General features: G+C 33.4%; 1 protein-coding gene across 4 annotated transcripts in view; it reads left to right on the forward strand.

Annotated features, from left to right (window-relative positions):
* The window catches only part of rg (A kinase anchor protein rugose), a 684,927-nt gene that overhangs the window by 557,662 nt on the left and 106,592 nt on the right, over positions 1–20,673 (forward strand). The window lies entirely within an intron of this gene.

Genomic DNA, 20,673 nt, shown 5'->3' on the forward strand with positions numbered 1-20,673 from the left:
TAGTTTTTTTTAAATTATTTTATCGAAATATAACTAAGTTAGGGAGGAAGATAGTTTAGCTGCACTTGCATTTTTAATGCCATCTCCGAGCTGTGGATTTATCAGTGGAAAAAGTGAAGTCAACTCGGGCACTATTATATAAAGTTTGCCCAAGTGGACGTTGAGAGGTAGTTTTCCGCATATAAACAAAATACTGACAGATACCTATAAAAATTTAATGCCAGAGCATAATATTGAAAAAAATAATGTAATTTTTTTTCGGCCAAAAAACAGAAAATAGTATTTAAGAATAGTTAAGTTTGTCGTTTTTGTTTTTTAAGTTATGTTTGGTTTACATTGCATTTATTATTCAATTATTTGTAGGTACTTGTGAAAAAACTATTTTGAAAATTGTAATTGATTAACTTTATATTATTTGTTTGTGTTTTTTGTTCTGATATCGTATTATGTTGAAAAATTATTAACTACCAAGTTAATCGATTTTTTGTCGGTAATATTGGGTAAAGTGGGTATTTTCAATTATTTCTCACAAAAAATGACAATTTTTAACTGCATATTTCTTCGGTTTTAGTGCATATTTTATTGATTTTAACTGCATACGTGCATGCATATAACCATATTTTTTGTTGCATACAAATCCGGGCCCTATATATTACTTATTATGTATTCCTATATTTTGTCTTAGCCTTAGATCTTAGTCTTAAACTGTACTAAATTTGAGATATAAGAAAATGGGTACAAGTAGGTTTACAGGAAACAGGTGGAAACCGCGCCAATTTTCGTTGCCTATTTTGGCAAAATTCATGAATTCAAGAATGAAAACCTAACCTAACAAATATGTTTCAATCAATTTTTCAAATCGACCGTGTTTAGGAAAACGGGCGTAACCCACACAGAACAAATTTTACAGGAGAGGCAAAAAACGTTTTTTGAATGATTTTCGTTTAATATTAATAAAAAATAGGCATAGACATTGGGTGCATGATGATTGATAATTTGGTGTAATATCTTTTCGATCTACTAATAATTAAAGAAGTTATTACAGAAAATCATTAAAATTGACGGTAAATGCTTTTTTCTTTAAATTAAAACTTAATTAAAGCTCAATTAAAACCTGAATTTAGATAATAAATCGGCATTTGCGCCTTACTTCCTTTTTACAGAACGTGTATTTAGTTGTATACATTGTTAATATCTAAGTAAAAGGACTTTTCGAAAAATCGAGGGTTACGCCCTTTTTCCTAAACACAGTCGAAATCATTTTCAAAGTTTGTTTGCCGCTGTCTACATGTAAATTGACAAGAACCGAATATTGTGTATACAGTTAATATTTTCAGCTCATGTCTTTATTGGTTTAATGGCCCAGATATTGTTTTATATATATATTTTATACAGCATCCGAAAATCACCATGGCGGATTATAGTAGGCAACTATCTTCTTTCAGCACGTTGGAATCCCAAAGCATTCGGTCGGCCAACTTATTATTGGGCTGATCGTAAATTATCAGGCCGACCTGTCAATCGAACACGATTTTATACTTTAGGCAATAAGAGTTATTGATACGTGCAGCAGTAGACTCAGGTATCATCCTTCCCTTCTAGTGGATGTTTATAAGACATTATTATAAGGGACACTCAGAATCATGTTATTAATAATATTGATTCAAATACGGTATAACATTGCTTAAACCACCGTACACGATATTATGCTTTCTGCAAATCGTACATACTCGTTTCCAATTAAATAGGTGTTGCTCTTTTCGTGGCGGTATAATTTTATGTTTTAACATTTATTTATTTATTTAAGAATACAAAACATTGTGGACATAACAAATCTAAATTCAAGACGTACACAACATGAGATTTACATTATAACAAATATTACGATATATAATATAATAATAATTATAACAGAAAAACAAATTAAATCAAAACATACTTGTACAATTTAATACAGAAAAATAAAGATTCATACTAATAATAACATAATATTATACCCTTCAGTTAATAAATCATAATTTCAATGCTTTAATATTGGTGCAAGTCGAACATTTTTTCTATTAATTTTGAACAAATTTTGTTTTTAAACATTTATTTTGAAAAAAAATCACATAAATATATTGTGACCTCACTGGGATCGAACCCGAAGCTCCCGTGTGAAAGACTAGCGCCTTATGCACTGCACCACAGCTTAATAAATTTTAATAAAAATCATAATAAATTTAACTTTCTTCAGGCTAAACTTCTTGACAGTTTCTCGACATTTAATAATAAGTATATGGAATTGACTACTTCTGTGAATTTTAACTGTGGTTTTATTTTTATTTGTATATCATTGGAAATGAGTAGGTACGAATTAACGCATCGTTCGCAACCGTTATTTTACAACGTTTTTATTATCTCGTATTCCTTTTTGTCCGGTGGTTGTTTGTCCAGTACAAATCTTGCAATCGATTTTTAACTAACTTCCCGACTAATTAAACATTTGAAACTTTTAGAATATATCAGAACACGGTGCCAATCCATTCTTTTAATACTTTTAGCCATCTTTAAGCAGAATTGAATTCATTTTCAGTTAATTCTGTTTTGTATGGAAAGTTATGACGATTATTGGTTGCTAAGGCTGTGGTCCTAGCAACTAAATTATTAAAATATACGTGCGTCACTATGGAAATCGAAATGAAATGTCTGAATGACATTTCAGTATTCTATATTTGTTTGTTTGTTTTTTTTTTATTTACTTAATATCATAACAAGTTTGAGCATACTGAGCATAATAATTCAACAGAAAATTTTAAAACTTTGTATATAAAAGTTCTTTTTTATCTTGAAATTATTTAGTTTTAATTTCATCTAGTTATTTTAACTTTGTCGAGAAGCTAAGATTTCTTAGACTTACGCCTTTTATCACGAAGTTGTAGTAATTGTTAAATAAAAATCAATACTTAAGTATGTACCAACGAGTTTCTATGCTTACGTGTTAGATTAAACTCTAGGCCGGTAAGATTAAACTCTTAACTCGCTATAAAGTCGTAGAAGGTCTTTTTATTAATTTTTTGTATAACTTATTCGATAGGTAGGAATACGAAACTTTTCAGTTTCCACCTCATGCATTCCAAAAACACTTTGTTTTACAAAAAATGTCCTATCAGTTTCAAGAAATCGAGACTCTGGCCCAGACTATAAAACAGCGGTAGTACACTTTATTTCAATTAATTTATATTAAAAAAACAAAAACAAATCGAACCTTTTACATAATCTTTTTTTAGTCATTCTCAGTGTACCTAATTATATTTTATTAATGTGAGTATTTATGATTTAAAGTCGTGTGTTTCATTTTTTATTCAGATTTAATACCATGGCCTGTTTTTTTATTTTACTCTTTAAGTCTTAGACTGTCTTAGAGAACAGGGAATATTATTGTTTTCAAAATAAATCTAGGCAATGACATATTAAAGTCGTAGGTATCTCAAATAATGCTTACCTTCTTATTCTTTACTTATATTACCAATTCAACAAAGTTGCCAATTCGTTTTTATTAATTTTGTTTTCATGCATATTATATAATATATTCACAGAACAGATTAATAGGATAGATAAGCGATAGCCAGTCGGCAGATACTAAGACTTTGACGGCAGATTTGGTTTATAACCTAATCATGGGCAAGCCATTAAGCGCAATAAAATACAACACCCCGTGAAGTAGGTGATAAAGATTTACCTACTTTATTCTATGAATTTATTATATAATTTAGAATTAACTGTATTCGTTGTCACTGTGTATTTCCCATTGATGAGTGTGCATAGTGCCTGAAGATGAAGGTGAAACCTGGATCGCAAAAACGACTCAAATCGAATAGTACAAAACTTAAATCCATTAGAATTTAAATTCAAAATCCATCAAGTACCCTCGGTCGATAGTATTAATAGAATATGGAAACATTGTCCTGTGATTTTCGACTACCTAATGAAAGTTTGCCAACGCCTGCCTCGATTATTTTATCCGTGAGAACGCATACATTTTGACTATTCGTCCCCTGGCCGTCGCAAGCCGTATGGCTCCCTGCGTCCCCACTAAAAAAACACTCCTGTTGACAAACAAATATATTATTATCATTCCCGAGCATTGCTCGGCCATATATTCTGTGCTCCGGTCTGATCGAGATCGAATCTCAGTGATATATTGAGTCAACGGACGAAGTATTATTCAGAAAACTACGTGACAAAGATTCATATCGGACGACAGTCGCAGGCGCGAAATATCGATAGTGAACACAAGTTACTAACTTCCATTGTTTTCAATTTAATCATCTCGTCATCATCAGCCGGAGTCGATTCACTGATAAAATGGCGGCTTCCATACATTTTTATCGATCTATAGTTCTTCATTACTACGTACTTGACTAACTTATTGAAATCCTCGATCCAGCGAGGTGGGGCACGGTCTTGGACTAACTTCTCGTATCACCGCAACCTGGTATTGTCGAAGACCAAAGGTTTTTTGACTGATTCTAACTAATAAACTTTGTGTAAACTACACCACCTTGTTGAAATGGCTACCGCAAACGGTTTTTGGGTAATATCTCCCTAGCTGTTATTCTTACAAAACTGAACTTATCCTGAGTTAAATGATTTTACCACAATTTGAGAAATCAATGTTTTCTCGTTCTTTCAAATCGTTTCTTGATTCATTGTATCAGCATCAGTCTGTTTTCCCTAATTACAATCTACTCTTCTCGGTTCTATGTTCTTCACTGCCACGCAATTCCACCGAACCTTAATATTTTGCCCATCTAGCGTTTTAATCTAGCTAATCTTTTGGCGGCCTTTCAGCCTTCGGATACCACTGAATCATCAAATTCGTCCAACGACTACCCTATCTTTGAGCTATGTATCCGGCCCATCACCATTTAAAGGTTTTGGTATCCCTACTTCATTCACTACGTCGTATATTATATTCTGTATAACGTGAATGTACTAAAACACAGCCCAAACGATTGTCAAATATAATTAATTTTCTCTATGCGTATATAGGTAGGTGCGGTCATGTTTTCCTATCAGATAGGTATCTATCGACCGCATTTTGCTGCTCGTCATTTTACAAATATATAATGTATGGTAGATCTAAAAACTGTTGGTATGTACCGAATACAATTTTCCATTCAGTACCTACTTCTCACATTCTCTAGGATAGTGTCATTGTATTACAACTACCTAAGCGTTAATAAATTCATCCTTAAAACGATAGTGGTTCGCCGGTCGGATATGATCTATATTCAACCCTTGTCGTTAATATTCTTACAAGTTTTCTTTTACTCTACCACCTATAATAGAAATTTGAGACCCTCCTGGCAAACCAGTTGTAATACTCACCTTTGAAAAAATCTCGATATTATTTTTATATCTACATACTTATTATATTATTGTGTGTGTATTATTGAGTTTCATGTGTCTGGTGAAGAGTGCAGGGGCGTCCCTCGCGTGCCTTCGCTCATTAGGGGGGATTATAGGATTATACAATGGAAAAGGGTCTCGCTTTTGTTAAAATAATGGAGCACCCATTTGATACGTTACGAGTGGAATGTAAATCCTTGCCAAAATGTTATGTGCAGGGTCATCAATACATACTATCACAATATTATAAAATTGTAATTAAAACATTTACTTATTCACCTTCTTGATATATGTTTGGCTTTGCTTAGAACTCAAGCCAATATTGTTTCAACTTAATTACGTAATATTGTGTATTCAAATATTATCATATTTTGATTATTATTATGATGAAACTATCAATCAACGCACTGAAATATGAGACTTGGCAGCTTCCATGAAACGGCTTTAGTGAATTCTGTCCGTCGCAGCTTTTGTGCCGTGCTATGTCTGTTTCTACATTGTTTAACCATCTCAGTTTATGTAGATCTTTAAACCCCCATCTCCCTCAAGATTCTATTAAACCTAATTAGGTTGGGTGTAAATTCCATCTCTGAACCATAACAGATCCAACAGAAATGCCTCACTTTCACGTGTGAGTCGACAGAGGTTCCATTGTAAAACGCGTACCTATAGTCAGCTTAACATTACTACACATTTAAATTTTTACTATCAATAGATAGGGACGTTTTCTCAGATCAGTGCATAGACTTTTTATCTATGCTATACAATGACATATTAAATGGACAACTCACTTCATATCGGCGCGCACGAGAAATTGTGCATGAAAGTCATTCACAGATGTATAGGTAGACGTCACGTGACCATATGACGTACCATTTCCATTATACGATACAAGCTTCGAGAATTTATAGTAATATAACCTTTATTGTAATGTGCGTATTAGTGTCATTGCGTTAGAAACAGATTATCGGTTACTTACGACCTCGGAGATTAGACGCAAGTGAGCCCAGCGCATCACAGGCGTCTGTCCAATGGTTTCTGTCATTCAATTGCATTGAATAAACATTTATCAATATCTTAAAATGGCATTTTATCAATAACAAATAATGCTAACACATGAAAAGTGATATCCCATCTTTCTTGGAGTGTTTAGTAGATTTTTTTTACAATTTTAACTAGGCACATTGACATTTTGTAACACAATAATAACGGCGGAGTCGAAACCTGACTGTCCAAAATTTTGTATGGGCAGACCCAGCGGTGTCGCCAGGCCGCTTGCAAGCAGAATGTTCGTTTGAGCGTAGGATACCGATATTAAAATATGAATTTCGCCATCCGGCAGACCCGATACAAAGCGAGTGTCATTTTATTTTCCAGATGCTTCGTCCATATTAATGTCATTGATGCTATATAAATAATTATGTTACCAGTGGCGCGTTTAAATACATAGAGGACCGACGGTTTAAGTGGTTTTGAGGCCCACTACAATAAACAAATTAATCATTAAATTAACTTCACTTTATTTGCATAAATAGGCTTATTTTTTACAAAACACAGTGTGTTTTTCTACCAAATTAGTACTTGACAAATATCTATAATGAATTTATATTCTATGTGTATAGGTAGTAAATTTGTGATGTTTTAAGTACCTACACATCTTTTTTTAGATTTTGGTATAATTAAATAACTTTGTGACTGGTTTGAAGCATTTGGAGACCCATTTTTTAATTATTCTGACGATTCGGTTGCGTCAATTGCATCATGAAAATCACATTATCTTGCCTGCTCACTATCATGGAGACTCAAAGTCAGTTTGCGCCCAGTGTCTCCAAGTATATTTAACCGCCACAGCCAAGACTTACGATTATTACTCAAAATAGTTGTATGCCATGATACTTATAATAAAAATTATAAAAACTATTTACTTTCTACTGTACTCATAAGAAACTATCCATTCAGTTTCCAACAATTTACAAACTTATGTGTGTTAATATTATTTATGAATTGCACAACCCTAGTGCTGAAATAGATATGTGCAACCAAAAAAAAAACAAAATAATCCCCGAAGAGTAGATAAGTACAGGGCACTGCAGGCTTGAAGAGGCCCTCGTCTCGTTATTCTTTGTACGCCCATGCTGTTTGTCCATTGTATGGATCGCATATTGTATTTCATTGTATCAGGGACATTGATAGGTGTTTACATATTTATTATACAAAAAAAAAACATCCCTCAAATGGCATCACAATTGCATTTTGGCACCTTTTTAGTATATTTGAATAGTATTGTCACTGAATGACAATGCCATTATACAAAACTTGCACAACGTAGGTTTTAGATTCTTACCTATATTACACTATTTTTCTTTTATAATATAGTTTTTAAAATAAACGTAACTTTTTTATTTAACATTTTCACTCCTTATATAGGGCATTCGATATCATTAATAATATTGAGGCTATTATTAAAATTTATCCAATTTCCGAAAATGGGTCTCGACATTAATATATTCATAATCGCGTATGCCATAATATGTGACGGGGCGGCTGTACTGACAATTCCATACTTATCATACTTTCATATTTGTTGCCCAACTGGTCTTCAATTTGCATTCTCTTTGACATCGTAGAATACATTTATAAGTACTCCCTTTTTCTCCGTACTCCGTTTTTATTAGCTCGTATTCTTGCTCGTGTCCAGTACATATTTTTTTCTTATTTGTCCAAGATTTGTATTGGACGATTGAAGATTTTTAACTAACTTCCAGACTAGCTAGACATTTGAAACTTTTAGAATATATCAGAACACGACGACAATGCATTCTTTTAATACTTTTAGCCATTTTTAAGCAGAATTGAATTCATTTTCAGTTAATTCATTTTTGTATAGAAAGTTATTATTGTTGGTTACTAAGGGGGTCCTAGCAACTAAATTATTAATATATACGTACGATACTATGGAAATCAATATGAAATGTCAAAATGTCATTTCAGTATTCTACATTTATTCAGTATTTCTATCAAGTACAATAAAAAGTTTTTATTAATACATAGAATTTTCAAGTTTATAGGATTCAACAGAAAATTTGAAAACGTGGTATATTAAAAGTTCTTTTTATCTTGTAATTATTTATGTTATCCTTACACATTTTCGTGGTGTTTAGTTATTAACCATTTGTTTAATTCCTTTACACTGGGTGTGAAAGGGACCTTAGCGTTACACACCCTTACCAGAGAATCTTATTTTAATGTTAGGTATATCTGTCAACTAATAAAAATTTCAATTAACATTTTCATTATCAACAACAACGATTGTGTGTTACCCTAGTACTTCTTTTAGGTCATAGGATGTTTAGGCTTGAGGATGCCTTCATACAGAGTTGCACACATAAGAGTTTGTCCGTATTACGACGGACAGTCTAGTGCAACATGCGCCAACGGCTGGTGGGTGAGCTAATCACCAGACGTTTTCGATACAAAGTGACTACCTCTTACATACCCCGTGCGATCTCATTTGTTTATTACCCACCTTATTACCTATTAATTACCCAGATAGTATACATTCAACGTATACTGCATTTGGTTATGTCCACCCAATAGCCGTTGCGACATGTCGAAGTGGGCTAGCCAAGGTAATGGGCTCGAGCTCTAACGGTAGATTAAACTAGTTTCGTTTTTTGTAATAATTATTTTTAAACAAAGAATAAAAAAGATACAGTCTAATTATTACCAGTAGTCAACGTGAAAATACGAGTGAAAATACATATTAAGTATGATATTGTGTTACTTTTTAATATCCTAAAACCTGAAAGACCCTAAGACTCTGGTTTGTTTATAAAAAAGATACTTACCTAAAATAAAAACAAAAACCAGCACCCACCTCAAGTTGAAACAAAAGCTGAAGAGACTTTTAAAAAATAACGAATAAAAATCCGATAAACCGGTTGACACTTCTGCGCTCGTGGATAAAACTATCAAAGTCAGTTTACAAAAAAATATTTTGTAAATAGGTAGGTATCTAGTAATAATTATCCATTTTTTTGTATAATATAATGTTTATATATATTTTATATTGCTTTACTTTATAGAGGATTTTTATTCTACTGTGTTATTTTTCTTCGTAATATAATAATTATGTTGTGTATAGTTTGATTATTTGTTTGTAAACAATTATAGGTAAATACACTTTAGAATCATGCAACTGACTATGTGCGTATATACCTAATAGAATTATTATGTATTTCCAGAAACATCATTTTATATTTTTTTATAAATAATAATACAAATTTTAATAGCTACATATTGCGTAGTTCACTAATAATTTATATGACGAAAATCTTTATATTGAATACAATGCAGACATTTGGGTCCGATTTTAGGATGCTCCTTAATTTTTCTACCGAAGTTTATTTTGCACTAAGCATTATTCTGCAATGTACGAGTGACAGAATGGCTACTTCCCCAAATATATAGTAATGCTGTTTCGAATCACACGCATGCCGAATTTAGGTTTGGGTCCAGAGCATGAACATGTTTGAGCACAACAATTTCTCTTAAAACATCAGCTTATGTGATGGAGCCATCGGTGGTGGTATTTTATCTCCCGCGGCATATCAATAATACGTATTACTACATGTTAATACTGTTTTCGTTTTCAGCTGTAATATTTATTTTTAAAATTGTCTTACATAGTTTTGTCCATTAACCGAAGTGTTCTTGGAATGTCGGAGGTTCGAATCCGAGCGTTTGTCCTTTTTGAAAGAGAATTTTATTTATACGTCTGTATTATTTTGTTTTAACTTTAAACAAAAGTAAATTATCTGCATATCCTTCGTAGTTTTTTCGTAAAATAAACAAAATATACCTCCACACTATTGATAGGTACCTACAGTCTCCACCTACATATATTTACTTTAAGTTTACCTATCTCATCTCTGTGAGAATTCATAAATCGATAGTTGCATATTTTCCTTCCAATGATTTTGGTATTTGTGTATTCTTTTTTATATTCCACCAGATTAAAACAATGCCGACCAATATTTGACGTGGTAGTGGTTTTTTACAGAACGATTGTTGCTTCGTCAGAAAATTCCAATATCTCAAAGGATGCGTAATATGTTCCACAATATTGCGTGTTTTCTACAGTATCAGAGAATTTAAAAAATCCTGTCATTACTATTCTCTAACCCGGCTCTTACGTCTAAACTCGCCTTGACTGCAAGTGTCGAATACGTCTGCGACGTTATCGTTATTCTCAAAACACACGTTGCCAAATGGAGCTCCGCAGATTGGTCGAATGCTACTTTTTAGTTTGAAAAAAACATTTGTTGCTGTCGCATGCGTCTCGGGCTGCGAGTCGAAGAACGCTTACGAATTGGTCAATCCTTTACCGGCTCGCCAATCGTCGCATCCAAATATCTATACATTTAGACAGTAGATGATGTGCGCAATATTCATGTGCAACAACGGATCTACGTTCCTAGAAACTGGCTGTGCAGCAAACGAGGTGAGTTTATATGTGAAAGCCGGCTAATGGTGATTTGTCGTGCAAGTGCGCCTCCAAACCTGTCAGCCTTCACTATCTAAAATCCCTATCGTGCCAAATGTACATTAACCTAATTATTAAAAACAAATTTTGCATTATGGAACATTCTATGGTTTCTTTATCAAAATTACTAAGGCACGTTTGTCATAAGTGCTATTTTTCACGAATAATGAATTTTTCATTTTCTTATTCGATAGAAAAATGAAAATCAAATAATTAAAAAAATTTATACTAATAAACTACTTTATATGTAATTTATTTTATACGTTTCACTTCCCCTTTTCTTTTAAACGAATATTCGAAGGGCGGAAGCAGAAGGTACGAGTACCTATATTAAATACATACAACGTTCATATTTTAACTCACAGTACAACGTAAATCTTCCTTCCCGTGTAATATTTTTTCACTCCACATACTATTTCATTTGCAGTGGAAGATTACCAGTTGCTTTATTTTGTGAAATTTAAATAAAATGTACATTATTTTTTACTATTTTGCAATGTACGAGTATATAGACATATTATATAATAATTATATTTAACTATATGTTTTTTTCATTGTTCTAAATTCTAAATCATGATATTTATAATTATTTTCATATCTAAATGAAAAAATAGAATCGTGTAAACGTGTCGCTATACTATGGCGATGGGGAAAGAAAGAACCAGCATATTATATGACGATGTTGCGATCATCCAATTACAGTTTGCATACTGGAACCATTAACTGTATCACTTATATGTTTTATCTGTTTTAGATAATTATGAGGCAATAAAATGGTTTTATTTTTTTTGGCTTTTATATTAAATTTCTTTAAATGCACTAATGGAAGGTTTAAAATATACTTAAACATTAAGTAGTTTTATAAAATCGTGACAGTAATATGTTTTCTAAACAGTTACCAAACAACTTCATAGATTTGAATTATTCTGAGAGCCTAATAGTAAGGGTTCCGTCGCCGTGGCCGGTTCTCCCTCACCCTGCAGCGGTGCTACAAAAGCGATCTACGCGCTGCAGGTCTGGTATGGCGGGAGGCGCAAGAGTTAGCGATGGATCGAGGGAAGTGGTGCGAACTTGCTCTATGCCCCAATACTGGGTCGTGACAGGGTGAAAGAAGAAGAGAAGAATAGTAATATGCCTATTGATTCAGTTTTCCTCAGCTCAGAAACATTCACTTTCTGATTTATGTGTCAATTTCGTAAACACTTTTTCTTATAATATTTTCATTGCATACATTAATTAAATGATTAATATACTTACGTATATCTCCTCTCTGCCTGGCACCCTAACTAGTAATTGATAAAATATGGATTTATGAAGCGCCGTGCTTTATCTCGTAATACATCACGCAGTCCCAACGAAACAATTATTATTATTACAATAATTATTGATGATGGCAGTGAAAAAGGCCGATAAACTGTTTTTAGGTAATGTACAGATAAAACTGTAGGTTCGCCCTATTTATTAAGGGTTGATTAAGGCCGTGACTGCGCTTTAATGTAGAGGTTTTGTATTCATGACAATTCCACACACAGGCAATTGCATCCGTGGATTTTTCTTTTGGTTATTCATCGAAGTTAATAGTCCCACCAAACCACACTTGCCCTGCACCACACCAGGTCTTAATCGGGCGTATGACGAGACCTTGTATTATTTTTACTAATGGTTTTATAAATGCGTTTAAAAATTAATAAATCTAAAAAATCTTAACACCACTGCACACGGATGTACTGAAATATGACTATATTCTAAAACATTAGATCGAGAGGTTTAAAAAATACTATTATATATAATAAAAATACTTTATGCAGTCATTAAATGTTTATAATAAACAAAAAGGATATTAAAGCTTCAAAATTATATAAATAAATTATCTACAACGTTTAAGGAATGTCCAAGGTTATGCTCTGAAAATACCATAAAATCTCCATTTTGACCTACATTGGGCATGTCGGCCCTTAAGCGTCGGTCTATATCGTCGTGGGTCTTTGGTTCGAATCCTGGGTCTGGCAAGTACACATATTGTTTTTCAATTTGTGTACAAGTCAGAGTATGGACCTAATAGATTGAATTAATATTATTTCGTAATGCAGCCGGTAAATAATTAGCGAGTCAGAATCGATTGGACATCTCACTCGATTACAAGTTTCTGTCAAAGACACATCGCACCGAACTACCGTTATATTTATTACATTGCATCGATTGTAGCATTGTAGTTATTTAAAATAGTAAATAAAATCTCGCCTCATCCATCATTACGAACTACTACTACCGTATCTCCTCCGCCAAACCAAAGAATAGGTCAAAAACAGTCAAAAATATTGCACTATATTTCTGAGGTGTTTTAATTTATGTGCAAATGGTTATACCTATTTCCTACATCCTGTTATAGAAAACCCAAAAATCTCAACTGACTTATTAAATATTTTAGTTGCTTGTAAATATTGCCATTACGTTCGTAACTGTAAATTGTAAATACATTATATTGCTTTCCATTGTAATTCTTTTGAATTCGGATACAATAATAGATATGACGCATTCTCGCAGTGTGTCATTATTAAAATGTTGTAAATGTCAAATGAAAACAAAATTACATTATAATAATCTAAAGCTTCTTCATTGTAAAATTATATTTAGATTTTACATTCAATATCATTAAGAAACATTTTCGGTTTCCTTTAAAATCATGCAAATTTATTGTTTTATTCCAAATTTTCTACAAATACTTTCCACAACCTCAAAGATCACGTATGCGCCTGTTATGGACACATTTATTTGAATTCATACGACAGTCCGCTTCTTATCTTAACAACGATTTCAGCCACACATACCAACATTAAAAATTTATTGATACATTTTATAAACTATCATTTATAACCAATTAGATACACGATGTATCACAAGAATTTATTAATTTTATTCTTATTTTGAGTACACAATAGTGTGTTAACCAAGGCCTGAACAAAAACGATGCATAAGTGCGAGTGAGAAAGTATTCGGTACCCTTATAATCTCTGCGACACGCGCTAGAGTAAGACAAAAGGTTTACAGATCTGGGAGATGTTTTGCTACGGTGTAGCCGGCAAATCTTCGCTTATTGCATAACTAAGGCCTACCGCGCATGAACGATTTCCTATCGTACGGTCAACAACCGAGGAGTTGTAACCATCGTATTGCAATGCAACCCCGCGCATGGACGATCGAGCGAACGGCCGAATTGAAAATCTGTGTTCAGACACAAAATTTTACACCGATTCGAACCGGCCGGGGTCCCATTGGCAATGCTTTTAAATGAGAGCCCGCACATGACAAGTCATGGCCGGCCGAGAGTGCACTCATACATGCACGCACAAGTGACGCGGTCGTATGTAGCGCACGCATACATCGAACCGTCACATTTGACTTGACAGTTCATCGATGCGTACCTATTGGCTTTGCATGCGCGTACCAGTCCCATTTTTTCAGTTTCTTTCTTCATAAATTAATAATATAGGTATACACCCACATTTTAAAACAGTTTGATAATCTATACAAAACCTCTATATATTATATAATATAAGCTCTACAAAATCCATTTTGACGTTTCTTATATTGCGTCCGCCATTTTTCGGTGCGGAAGCATATTTTCAGTGCGCGCGCATTGCCTCCGATCTATATCACGCCATGCGCGCTCAAACATACTGGCCGGTAATAATTTGGATCATGCGCGAGCAAACCAACGATTGTCCGAATGCTACCGGCCGGTTATGTAAACGTCCATGCGCGGTAAGCCTAAGCGTCGATAACCGTGTTACTAAAATTGCTATTTCTTGTGTTAAACATAAAGTCAGTGGTAAATATTTTTAGTTAATTAAGTAGAAAAGATGGTTCTGTGTGTTGTATTAAAATATGGTAGCCGTACAGATAAGCAAGAAGATGGTATTACGTTTCATATGTAAGTTGATACATGTTCGTGATAATTTATTTGTATATTATTATATATTTTAATATCAGTGACCTAGTGTTTCTTTAAAATAACTTAAATTATGGATATTTTTACCTAATGGTTGCATTTTGACCGCTTAAAAATACTATATAACATAAAAAATAGAAAATTATATTTTAATTCTGAGCGTCTAGTGCGAGCACTTTGGGCGAGCACTAGCGAAATGGCCTATGGTCTCTAACATTTGTAGACGAATGCGTTCGCTCGCCCACAAACCAAATGCACGGCACGCGGCTTCATTTAGCAATGCAACGGGTGGCGTCTAGATGTAGGTATCTATAGTCTATGGTGTTAACTTACATTTGAAGATTTTTAGTAGAGGGTTCTTTGAATCAACTTATTGAAATTATTTATTATTTTTATGTACGAATCATATTTTAGTAGGATTGTTGATGAATAAAATGGTGCATATATTTGTCTATATATATAGTAAATAAGTGAAGTAGACTGATTCTAAGACGATTGTTGTGCCATCACGTTAGTCGGGCATTTAGACGCGCTGAAATGAATGTCCAAAATTACATCTTTGCAAGTGTAGACTTACATATTATTATGCATAGCCTCGGGTCATGTATGACACTACTTTTGACATTGTGTTTCTGTTTTTTTTATAATACGTCTATAATGCTACATACGGATGCGTGAATCGTAGTTGAAGCCTTTGTTGGATTGTGTTGGTGACGTTGTTTTAATAGTTGCTTACGTATTAGTGATTAGTGACAATAACTACCTACTCATTTCATTCATTTTATAATACATACCTATAGACAGATGTCGTTGGAAAATTATGTAAATTGTGTATTAATTATATCAATAATCAAATTATTATTTAAATACGTTAATAGGCAATTAAACATATTTTTCTTAAGAAGGTAGGCTTTAAATAATCGCCTTGTATGGCGTCTATACCACTGCTATATTATGATTATATCATGAATAAATAAAACTATGCAAAACTTAGATACCTACACTAATAGTTTATTATGAAATGCGTGCGGAAATTTTAAAAAATCAACAGTATTCATGAAAAATAAAAATCACAAGAATTAGAAAAAATGTGTTTTTCCAAAAATGCATATACTTAATTCGGAATACCATATTCCAAATTATATTCACTTTTAACAGTATGGAATTATTATTTGTATTAACTCCACACAGGAGACACTGAGGCTTTCCTCAAGGCCTATGTTACCTGTGATGGTGGTGTGTGGGGGATTTATCTAGGGAGAGGAAGCAGGGAACCTGGATATTGCGGAGACCCATATTGTAGGAGGATGGAAAGATAGGTAGGTAGTGGAAAGTTAAAAGGATGGTCGAGGAAGGAATTAAGCAATAATTTTGTGTCCTTTTTATTATTTGCAGTAATCGTAAATATAATCTTATATCATATTCATTGTGTACCCAGAAGATGAATGTAGAATGAAAAACATTGCAATATAAGGCGATAACACCGGATTACAAACTTACCGAAAAAGTTTCGACAGGAGCAACTTCTCAAAACACGTCAGCATTCATCCAAAAACACAGTTAAACTGCTATATCGACCAAATTCAGAGTTTACAGTCATGGCGTACAATACTTATAAATTGCCGGTATATCTCACTGTCCTAGCAAGAGATACGACGGTATTCCGAATTGCCAACAGTATTCCAAATATGCTTCCTTTCCTCTATTATATTGGTACCATATTTTATATTTTTTTTTTATTAACTTGGATGACAAAAAGACAACAGAGCCAAAGCTTGATTGAAACAGCTTGTCTGTCAAATAATTTAGTGTATTATTTATTATTTCAATTTACAAGCAACACAATATTTATTTTCTTGTGGGTAGGTACTACAAGGGTTAGGAACTTGAGCTGACAATATTACATTTTTTACGATTTTACAATCCATAAATACGCATCGCTCCACCATAAACCACAACTCCATATAATTTATATGAGAAAATTTCAGATTCTTTGTGGTGCACATTGGGTATTATGTGAATAACGACCTTGGGCCTACCTTATATCGTTGATTTATAATCAAAAATTACGTCATTTTCGTTTCGATTTATTTCATTCTTAGATATTCATTAATACTTTGTAATATTGTAGGTTCGCTTTACAAAATTTATTTATACTAAATAGATCAATAATTTTCTTTATTATTATAATTTATTAAATACTGGATTATACACAATCTTTAAGAATGTTATATTCTTATTATTAAAAATAAGCATACTTTTGAAATACCTAAGGAAATAATATATACACATTGGAAATGTGGTACTTACTCAAATATCCAGTCTTTAACTTTCCGGTTGAGTGCTCTTATCCTTTGGTCTATCGGTCTATCCATGAATCATTTTGAATTAAATCTAATATGTACTTTTATTTCGCACTATGCTACTTTTATTTCTTTACCTTATGGCATTGAATGCACCAAATTATGAATAATATGTTATTAAACTATTTAAACGCAATTCGATAAGCATTTCATGTAACAATTAATTAGTAAGATGCCCGTAGCTTAATTGGAAAAGCATACTAGCGCCAATCCAGCAGATACATGCCCAAATCCCGTCGGGTTTCGTTTTTTTTTCTTGTGTGTACCTATATGATGCATGAGATATTTTCAAATTATGTATATTCAATAATATACTATATTACTTACTTACATCTTACCAACGTAGCGCCATTTCTCTCTTTCCATCACCACTTTCTGCGCCTAAATCATTTATGTGGCATCTTGCATGTTGAGGCAGATACACGTCGAATTAAAGAGCCAATGTAAAACAATGTTTCTATTCATTTTAAACTACTAACCCGTCCCACTAAATACTCTCCACATACACGCAGGTACCTACTATTGATTTGAGATCTTATATTAATTGAATTTCTTATTGGTTATTCGAATACCTCATTGTTTTGATGCTTTCCGTAGTATTACGTCATGTAAATTTATCTTTCGTATTGTACCTAAATCGCATTCATGAAATTCAACATTTCAAAAGACAATTTGTTCATTCGTGTGTGTTCAGTTTTCCTTAGGTACTTTCGATAATTCATACTCTCATAATATCATACATAATATATATATTATCCTCTGTATATGTATTCTCATATATTTATGATTCCAATATGTTTCTTACAATAAAACCAACCACCGATTAAGGACATTAAGGTTACCATTATTGGTACACCCTCCATTTTATGTTTTCGGTTAATTTAGTGCAGCATCACGGCGCCGAGGTGGGTGTCTAATGACACCGGGACACGAACCCGTCCTTGTTCGCTTGCCGCGGCTACCCGAAACATCCGCAGCGCATTTTAATTGATTATAAATTAACTATACCTACTTACATACTTATTACTAAAGAGGGGTCATGTCTTTTTAAATGCAATTAATTAATTAATATTCCGTGGATTCTTTAGAAGTCTTTGTGCAAAATTCGAGTACCTACGTCTTATTTAAATATGTGATTACAAATGGCTATATTTTATATGTTCAATAACTAACAATATTATGAAATTATTAGTCAAAATTTGGAATACTTAATAATATTTACAATACTAAAAGCATCTGTTCACGACAATTGTCGTAGCGTTAATCCCACCCCATATTTCCACCCTACCTACTATAGGTACTCATTTTTGTCATCAAGGCATTTTAATCAATTAACGAATGACTCTACAACCGTGTTTGCAAAAGTCAGCTACCTGTAGACCACGAGAGCGTAAAGATTTGCACTAGTCTGACCTCTATAGTCTATATCATCATCAATGCAGCAATTCATAAACAATCATAAATTAATTACCCACCCATCCGCCACAAGTAGGTTTAGAGTAACCGTGAGAGTGATCATATTGTTAGTTGTGTGAGTGCGTGGACATGGAACCACCCCACCGCACCCGCCCTCCCCACAGCATCAAAATTATCCCCTTCCTACAGTCCACTAAAAGCGCCGCCAGCATCTTTTTTTATATATTTTCTCTCCTTCGATGGTGCGACAAATTTAGCTCTGACCACTTTAATTCCACGTCTCTATGACTCTTGGTGTCCCGCCAGACTCTTTCAATCATCCACCACCAGCATCAGTGGTGTAATCCTAGATAAAATAGTGCCGTGTCGCAGTTTTTACACATCCTAAACCCTCACTTTTTCTAAAGCACAATATATTTTAATATTTTGATGTATGTGTACCGAAAACCACCATACCGGTGTGACCAGCACCTCATTGGCGTCCTTTTCCATATTGTCTCCGTAGCGAAGCATCAAACTTACAACGGAATCTTTACCCTCTGATCATCCATCGAACATCGATTTACTTATTTTTCTAATTATATTTATGTTTTATTTGATGTAATATTTGTATTTAAATTCTTTTACCTACCATTTTAAGTGGCGTATTATAAAAACAACTTTTCTCTACTCTGACACGGTTGATATAATATTATGTATTATACATAATATTATTTGTTACAACCTATTAAGTGCGTATCTTGGGAGAAATCTAAAAAAATAACAAAATCTTTATCCATCTATTCCTATCCATTTGCCACCACAGTACCTACTGATATGCGTTTAATATTATTAAGATTCGATTGGCCTGTTGAAAATCAAGATGTCTCTATTTAAAACCAGATGTTTTGTCGGAACAGATAGCGGCGTGTCCACTGTCTCTGGTGGGTTTGGAATCAAATAAATATGAAACTTTACGATATGCTGTGGGAGTCGCACCTATCAAGACACTATTTAGTGGTTTCCTCGCGAACCTTTGATCCAATTACCGCGTTGCACGCTCGCAATCAAAACAGAATCCTAATTTGGTGAGCGTTGAGTAGGCAGTGACGCCTTGAGAACAAAATTTATTTTAAACTGTAATTATAAAAAATATAAATGACGTTTCAGTTTCAATACACATTACAATTTTTATCGCTAAAAAATACACATACGTGGCCGTTTTCATATACATAGAGTTTTACTTAGAGCATTATAGCGCTTGTGCACATGCATGGATTTACTGGCAGCAATAGTGTGTATTTAAGACTATCGTGACAATAAGTGTTATACGCTACACGTAAAAGTAGCGAAGGATGACTTCCAAAAAAACATTAAAAATACATTAATAATATCGAATACGTGACAACAAGAACTAAGGATCAAGAAGAGTGGAGGGAGTTAGGGGAGGCCCTCATCCAGAAGTGTTTCGGCCCCGGCTGATGATTATGACGAAATCAAATACGATATGTTTTGGTTTGAAGTTTGACTAATTTATTATATAGATATTAACTATCATTATGTAAATTTTTAATCACTTATTAAATTATGTATACTAATCTGTTGGATGACCGTTTATATTTTGGGTATGCTATCTGCATATTAATATTATCGACTAATCACTAAATGATGTCGATTTTCATACAAAATCTATTTACCATTAGGTATCGTTTATATTTTATAATATTTGCACATGACAGAAACATTTTATACATTTAAGCCTCAATGACATTAAGCTCCTTTACAAGCTGCTCGTTGGCGAATTTGCAATCTGCTTGTAAACTCGCCCAGTGTCATCATCGAACAAGCTAATAATCAGATTGTAAACAATCTACCGAGAAAAGTCGAAAGCTGATCAACTTTACACGCTACACGCTTGCGTGTGGGCCTACTTAATACGTCCTGTCAAAATAGTACCAAAAGTGACGGTTTCAACTCGCTAGCTTGTTGACTTCTGAGCGAGTGGAAAGTTTTGTGTGTCCTCATCA

This window comes from Rhyacophila brunnea, unplaced genomic scaffold (assembly GCF_057557595.1).
Source record: "Rhyacophila brunnea isolate RB1 unplaced genomic scaffold, BYU_Rbru_1.0 scaffold_12, whole genome shotgun sequence".
NCBI lineage: Eukaryota > Metazoa > Arthropoda > Insecta > Trichoptera > Rhyacophilidae > Rhyacophila > Rhyacophila brunnea.